The 7218-nt window shown below is 46.6% G+C and overlaps 1 protein-coding gene across 1 annotated transcript in view; it reads left to right on the forward strand.

The window, feature by feature from the left end:
• arhgdia (Rho GDP dissociation inhibitor (GDI) alpha) overlaps positions 1–7218 on the forward strand; it is a 14294-nt gene continuing 7076 nt past the window's right edge. Inside the window, exon 1 of the mRNA XM_080524571.1 lies at positions 1–62. The gene's annotated coding sequence lies outside the window, so the exon portion shown is untranslated. The remainder of the gene's footprint in view (positions 63–7218) is intronic.

Below are 7218 nucleotides of genomic sequence, written 5' to 3' on the forward strand. Positions count from 1 at the left end.
GCTGCCGCTCCCTCGGCGCCATTCAGAGGCGCGTACTCCAGCGTACCGACAGCAGCATAACGGTAAGAGCTAAGGAAATACTTTAGAAACTCCTTTTTAACATATTAATCCTTCAATTGAGTATTAGAGTTGAAATAACAGCAGAGTTTTTTGGTCAGTTAAGTTGCCCCCCTGTCACTTTGTGTACAAGAATGGCACTCATGCAACTTGTCTTGTAAAAGCTAACGAACGAGCCCCTTTCTTTTGCGACATCGATGGCTATTTTGACAATTCGTTAGATGAGCCTTGAATTATGATATGTTTGTTTTGGTTTCATATAATTGGTTATGTTTCCGATGTGATATTTGTTTGTGGCACACATGCCATGTGTCCATGGTCCCTTGAAATGGCCAGGTGCAGCAATTGTTCCAAGTTAACCCTTCGCACTCGCCTCGAAATAAACTGATTGTTCATGAATATAAATATGACATGTCTCATACCTACTAAACAGGTATGTAAATCACCCCTAAATCAAGTGATCTGAGGTATTTGTGAGCAGTTGTGTTGCCACTTCCTGAACAGCGAGAAAATTCATTTGATCCGAGACGATCAGCCCGGAAAGTTTTCGAGTGACAGTGCAACTTTTTGGCCAACCTGTCCAGGTCTGTGGCCTACTGTTAACCCGAATGGTTGCGTCTTTTTTATTTTTATTTTTTTTAACAACGTAGGTTTTTAATTTGAGACTATAAAATTGGGTCGTACAAAACTTCACACAGGCTGTGCTCCGAACGTGAAGACTCCCTTTCCTTCCTCTGTGTGCGCGCGCATGACTACGGATGCGTTCGTAAATACGCTATGGAAATTTGATCAGCACTTATGGAATGCCTCTTGTCCAATCAAATTACTTGGTCCCTTTATGACGTTGAACCCAGTGTGCGCTCCGGCCCTGTCAGAGCGAATTTACGAACGCATGATTAATTGTGTGGTAGATTTTCTAGTTCCTTAAAGTTTTGCAGAGCAGCTCGTGTGGAGGAGTAGAACAGCGATGTCGAATATAAATGCGTTTCAAGTTTTACTCCGTTGCAGACAGTTCAAGAAGCATGAATATTTCATTCACTTATTGTCAGGTTTACTCAACAGAGTTCTAATGAACAATGCTGTGATTTGAAGCACATGTTTGGGCTAGATTTGATCTCTCATTTGCTTAACCCTAAACTAATGGTTACTAGTTCTGTATTGCCTACACAACTAAAATGTTTTTTCTATAACTCCATCAGAAAATCAAGGGTTAGATACTATATAATATACTATAATCCTACTCTGACATCCTAGCATTTGACTTTTCTCCATAGCAGAAATATGGAGATGTTTGGACAGTTTTCCCCCTCACTTAACAAGCTACGCCTGTCCTGACAAGAACCAGGCCAGAGGGTGCTTTTTTTTTCTCTAGCAGAGCCAAAGTTATCTATCCCTATCCTCTTCTCTTTTTTTCACGATCACTTACCCTGCCTTGAAGTGGCACGTCACTCGCCCCTTCTGTTCTAACTCAATCTCACGGGGTCTCAGATCAGGGACACAAGCCAGCATCCCCACACAGAGAGCACTGTGAGTGTGATTAAAGATTAGCTTCTCTTTGCTGCATCTCCTCATTGTGCTGCCCTGAGTCTGAATGACAGCCACCCCCTACTGGGAATTCCAGTCTTAAATCTCCTACACCTCCTCCAAAAGGCTAGCTGTGGCTTATTCTACTAGCTGTGGCTTATTTCCCATAAGCCATTGATTTTTCAGAATACGCTCGCATTCTGTCTGAGTTGCAGCCGTGAGAATTCCTCTCACCGCATGGCTGACATCGAGTGTCAATTTAATGTTCCCACCCTTCATATCATACATGTATCAGTGAGTCACAATTCACTGGAAAGCCTAACTGAATGGGAGCCACAATACAACAGAATGCCTGGCTTATTAGGCTACTGTCCACCATAGTGGCGGCTGATGCCTTTACTGTTGCCAGGGGAGGCAGACAGAATCTGGGCATGTGTGCCTGAGCCCCCCCACCGCGCCAGGGGAGAGCCCTGACCTTTCAGCTGGCACCTTGGCGCTCCCATTCACCCCCCGCTTCCTGCTGCTGTACACGCCGATCTCTCACCCAGCTATTTTAATACCCCGCCTATTTGTTGTAGGCCTAGGCTTTCCTGAGATAGAATATTATTGTCCCCCCTCTTCTGTTTATCTCGCCTTTCTCTCTCTCTCTCTCTCTCTCTCTCTCTCTCTCTCTCTCTCTCTCTCTCTCTCTCTCTCCCTTTTTTCTCTTTCTTATTTTGTGTCATTCTGTTTCTCTCTGTGGAGATCAGAGTTCATTGCATCAGCTCTGCAGAGGAGTTCCTGTTGCACTCCTTACAAACTCCTTAACGTATCGGTCTCTGCGTTGAGTGCCGTGTCCTCGGCTTGCTCGGTTCACGCAGCCCAGCATGGGTCTGTTGACATTACGTCAAGCCCGCATTGCTTACCCGCCAACAAAACCGTGACTTCAAAAGCCTCCATTATCGTCAGGTTTGAACAAGGCTTACAGGTAAAGTGGAGAGGATAATTGAGAAGCCTCGAACACGGTTCTCACGTTACTGTGCTGCTGCTGTGAGGTCCTCTCGGCTCTCTTAACGGATGTGAGTCATCAGGCTCTCAGCAGATCACTGAGGAAGCTCTCAATCAACCTTGACGAAGCTCCGCAGAACACAATGAACTCAACGACCACTGGTGAATGTGAGTTAAGGGCATAAGCAACATCACATAGGGACACATGAAAAAAAGGGGGGGGGGAGAGAGAGAGAGAGAGAGAGAGAGAGAGAGAGAGGGGGGGGGGGAGAGAACTGAGAGGATCAAAGCGGCCAGAGATTGTGTGTGTGTGTGTCTGTGTGTGTGTGTGTGTGTGTGTGTGTGTGTCACATCAGCAGCAGGAAGTCGGAGCCAAGAGCACCAAGGCTGCCAGATCTGTAGGCTCGGGTTTGAGAAAAGGATACCTCAGCATAATCCTTCCTCTGTATGTCCTATGTACCTGAACATCATGTGCCCATTTCCAGTTGTCCCGGTGATTAAGCCGTGACAGTGGAGGCAGGCCCAGTCATTTATTTATTTAATCGTTGTTTTGTATGTTGTTGTTTTTTTACACAACTGGACACGTAGCTGTGATTATGCTGTTTGTGTTAGGATACATAAGACCATGATGTAAGCCTAACCTAGTCAACTACTAACATGTTATATCGTTCTGCCTAGCCATAGGTCTAGTTGTCCATGGGTGGCTGTGGTCATTTACATTTTCCAATGTAGCCCTACCGCTTCCTGTATTGTGTAACCTATGCACTGAAATGTGCATAGAAATGAAATGAAAGGTGAGCGACACTGGGGGTGGTCATGTGACTGCTGCAGAGCTTTGTGACCTTTACCACAGGGAGTAAACATGTATGAGCTTATCATTTCAATGGAGAGTTTTATTGTGCTGCCATCCATTGCGTACATTTCTCATTTAGAGGGGGGAAAGAAGCAAAATGAGGAACCTTTAGGCTTTGATGATTTTGTGAGTTTCGGTTCCAGCACTTTGCAGGGCTGCTTGCCCGTTTAACTAGGCTGTTCTTCATTAAAACGGTTTCTACCCACCACAGTGTCTTTGAGCCCTTCACACATCCGCAATAAGAGGCTTTTTTGTGTGTCGTTGTTTTCTCATCCCCCAATGAACGGGCTCGAATCCTTATTATGCTAGATCCGGCAGCTGATTGGCACAACTTGACTAAATTCTTCTCCTCACAATGAACACCCCTGAAACAACTTTCCTTTGCTATTCCCTGATGTCTCATTTGGTGTTAATCTCGGTATCCATATTCATATTGCTCGAGTCGTTGCTAAGGAACAGACCTAATCTTAGTCTCAGCGGGCTGCAAACCAGTGTGTTATTAGCATGACTGATGTGGTCATTCTGTTACCCATTTGATAACAAAATGACCAGTTGTAATGACTTGGCCTATGTATTGATAAACTAAATCAATATCAGTAAAAACACAATTATTTGGTAGGTCTGCCTATAGGCTACTTCTTACTTTTGTTAGGCCTAACTGTTATTAGACATGCATGAAATTATCCTTGCTCCTCACGACGCTGGGGAATTTGGAAATATCTTCCCCTTTATGTGGGTTTTTGGTAACAGGACAACCCAGAGATTGGGCAATGATTTTTAATAATTTATCATTTATTAGCTGACTGGGGTCTATACTTAAACATTATCCCTTATCCCTTATCCCTGTTCTTATTACGGAAGATGGCTGGGAAATGTATTTTCTGTCTACATTTCCTTCATTTGACTGAATTTGATAGGCTGCTTGATGAATTTCACATGTTCGGTCCTTTCACACTGAACTGCACCTCACTTAGTGGTCATCTGTGGTGAATGTGAAGACGTTCCTCGCCAGGAGAAAAAATGTGTATCTGGAAGCAATTCGATATCAGAACGCACGTCGACATTGTTAAAACAAATCTATTTTATTGAGCCCATGGACTTTCAATTGTCGACCCAGTCATCAAATCTCACGCTCGGTTAAGATGCCATTTCTGAACGCGGTGGCTCCGGGCCGAAACTGAACTTTGCTTCATTCACTTCCTCTCTGCAAAGCACTGTGCGCTGACACGGCTGTCAAACATTGGAGAGTGTTTTATACGGAGATCCCTATGAGCGGTCATCCCCGGCAAACGGCAGGGTTGCCAGACGGGATTGACAATTTCCAGCCCAACCAGTCTAAAAGCTGCCGAATCCACCCGTCCAATGTGACCAAAAGTAGCCCAATCTGGCAACACTGGCAAACGGCAGCATTGGTCCAAGTGTGACGTCATTGTCACCGTTGGTGAGAGAAGTTGAACGGCCCGGTGTCCTGGCTGAAGTAGGTCAACTCTCGGGAGGTGTCTGTGTGATGAACCAGTTCACGCCGTGTGACAACAGCAAGCCAAACATTGGGTCACACCGAAACCCGAAGTTGCCCCTATCCTCAATGAGCAACTATAGAGACCTAGCCTAATTACTCTCGTTAGCCTACGGTATCGCGCGCCCCCCCCCCCCCCGCTGTTGCACAGTGCATTCGTAATGACTTAGCTGATGCATAGTCGTGGAGTTGTGGATATTGTACACACTGTTTTGTTTGTAAAACGGATCAACTTCATATATCTTGCTAAATTGCTGCATCACAACATGTTATAAAATGCACTTCTTCAAAGTACTCTCAATGATGCTGTTGTTTTTACTCTGTCTTACCTCCTTGTCCTCGCTGTATACGTCCCCAGATCTATCTTCTCTCTAACCCCCCCGCCCAGGCCAGTCGTGTGTGTGTGTGCGTAAGCAGCCGAGAAATATGGCACTGTGCTTCAAATATGTGTCCCTCCTTATTTATGGCCCCCCCCAGGCCACTCCTTCACCGCAGCCCGCTCGGTGGCGGCTTGGTATGCAGCAGGTCGGTCCTCCTCACACCTCTACAGTCTGGCGTAGGCCAGCTAGCATACAGATGGACTTGGGGAGGGAGTGAGAAAGACGGTTTGATAGAGAGATGGCACAGTGTTTGTAAATCTGGTCCTCTTCTTTCTCTCTCCCACTCTCTCTCTCTCCCTCCCCCCATCCTCAAACCCCTTACTCTCAAAGGCACAATTCACATAGCTGACCTGCCAAAACACACTGTTGGCAGAACAGGAATTTCTTCTTTTATGGGAACGTACACGGGCCTCCATGGAAAAATGGTGCAATGTGCTCCCAGTTCTCGATTGGCTAATGGCCAGGTGTGTGTATGCCATGCACAATGTACTAGAGAAAGTGATTGGCCCGTTTGAGAAGGAGGATGACAGCCCGAGGTGAGGGTGGAACTCTGGGGGTGGGAGGGGGGGGGGGCAGTATTCCATCAACGTCGCTAAAGGAAAATCCAGGCATATATATTTTTTAATGAGTCTTACGAGACTGGTTAATGTGTTGGTGGTGTACTGTAGGCACGGAAGGAGTTGAGTTCTTGTTTGTGGTGGTGGGGGTTTCATGTTCGATAACTGGGCTTTGCTTGTGTTAGTCTGTGATTTTTAACAGCGTGGTCTGTCACTTCAGTAATCAGCATCTGTGCTCAATAATCTCTGGGGCCTCACCATCGACACAGGCGTCAAAGACTTTCCCTTCTGTGTGTGTGTGTGTGCGTGTGTGTGAGAAGTGTTTTTTCAACCATTCAGTCCACACACACGGCTCTTACCCTTGACGGTGTATGTTGCTTTTTGTTTCACGGTATGAGCTCAGGTTTCTCTCTCTGCGATAGACCGACGTACAGTCCTCCAACACGGCTTCATTCAAGTCGTCTCTCAACCCCGCCGAGAGGTACGACACGACTATACATAGTGTCTGATGTAAAGCGTGGGCTTCCTGTCTCATTGTTGGGTAAGAGGTTTCCTGTGTGCAAGGCTGGCTTACGACATCCACACACAGCATTGTTCAGCCGAGGTCACAAAAACTAAAGCCACATTCGATCCTCGGCTCTGATTCTCACCGTTTTCTGTTTGGCGAACGGTCAGTTGGGTAGAGTTGAGACAACTCAACGTTTCTGTTGTTTTACGTTAGCCTAACACTTTGCTCAGGCCAAATATGCGTAGCATTGTTTTTCGGAATGCTTTTATAACAATTATACCGAGCTTCAGAGAGGGGGGTTGGGCCTAAAACGGTCTGCCATGCGCAAAATGAGTTGTTGTAGTGAAGTGGGAAGAAGAAGAAAAGTTATTAGTCAGTTTAGCTAGTTGATTAGCTAGTTGAAATGTGAATGTGAAGAGAACGGCAGTGATCTCAGCAGCACAGACACATGACACTGCTGTGGTGTTTACACCCCCTCAGACACACACCACGGTCCCGTCTCAACCACACCTCCTCCTCCACCACAGCAGGAACAGAATCAGAGTCATAAAAAAGAGAAGCACCTAGAGCCGTGCCAGCAGCGGTACAGCAGCTCGGAGGCCTCGGCCGACTAGATAGACCGGACGTGATTTGGTTCGACACGACTTTCACTGTTGTTGTGTGTTGTTGTGACCGACTTGTCGGGGCAGTTTTGTCACGGGAGTCCTCCTCCTCCTCCCGCTGCTCCTCCTGCTCCTCTCCCTCCTCCTCCTCCGCCACCTCCTATTCCTCCTCCTCCCCCACCTCCTCCTCATTTGTCGTGTAGCCGTATTGTCCCGGTCTCCTGCGGAGTGTCG

The sequence above is a fragment of the Nansenia antarctica genome (genome assembly GCF_963989245.1).
Source record: "Nansenia antarctica genome assembly, chromosome: 2".
Taxonomy (NCBI): Eukaryota; Metazoa; Chordata; class Actinopteri; order Argentiniformes; family Microstomatidae; genus Nansenia; species Nansenia antarctica.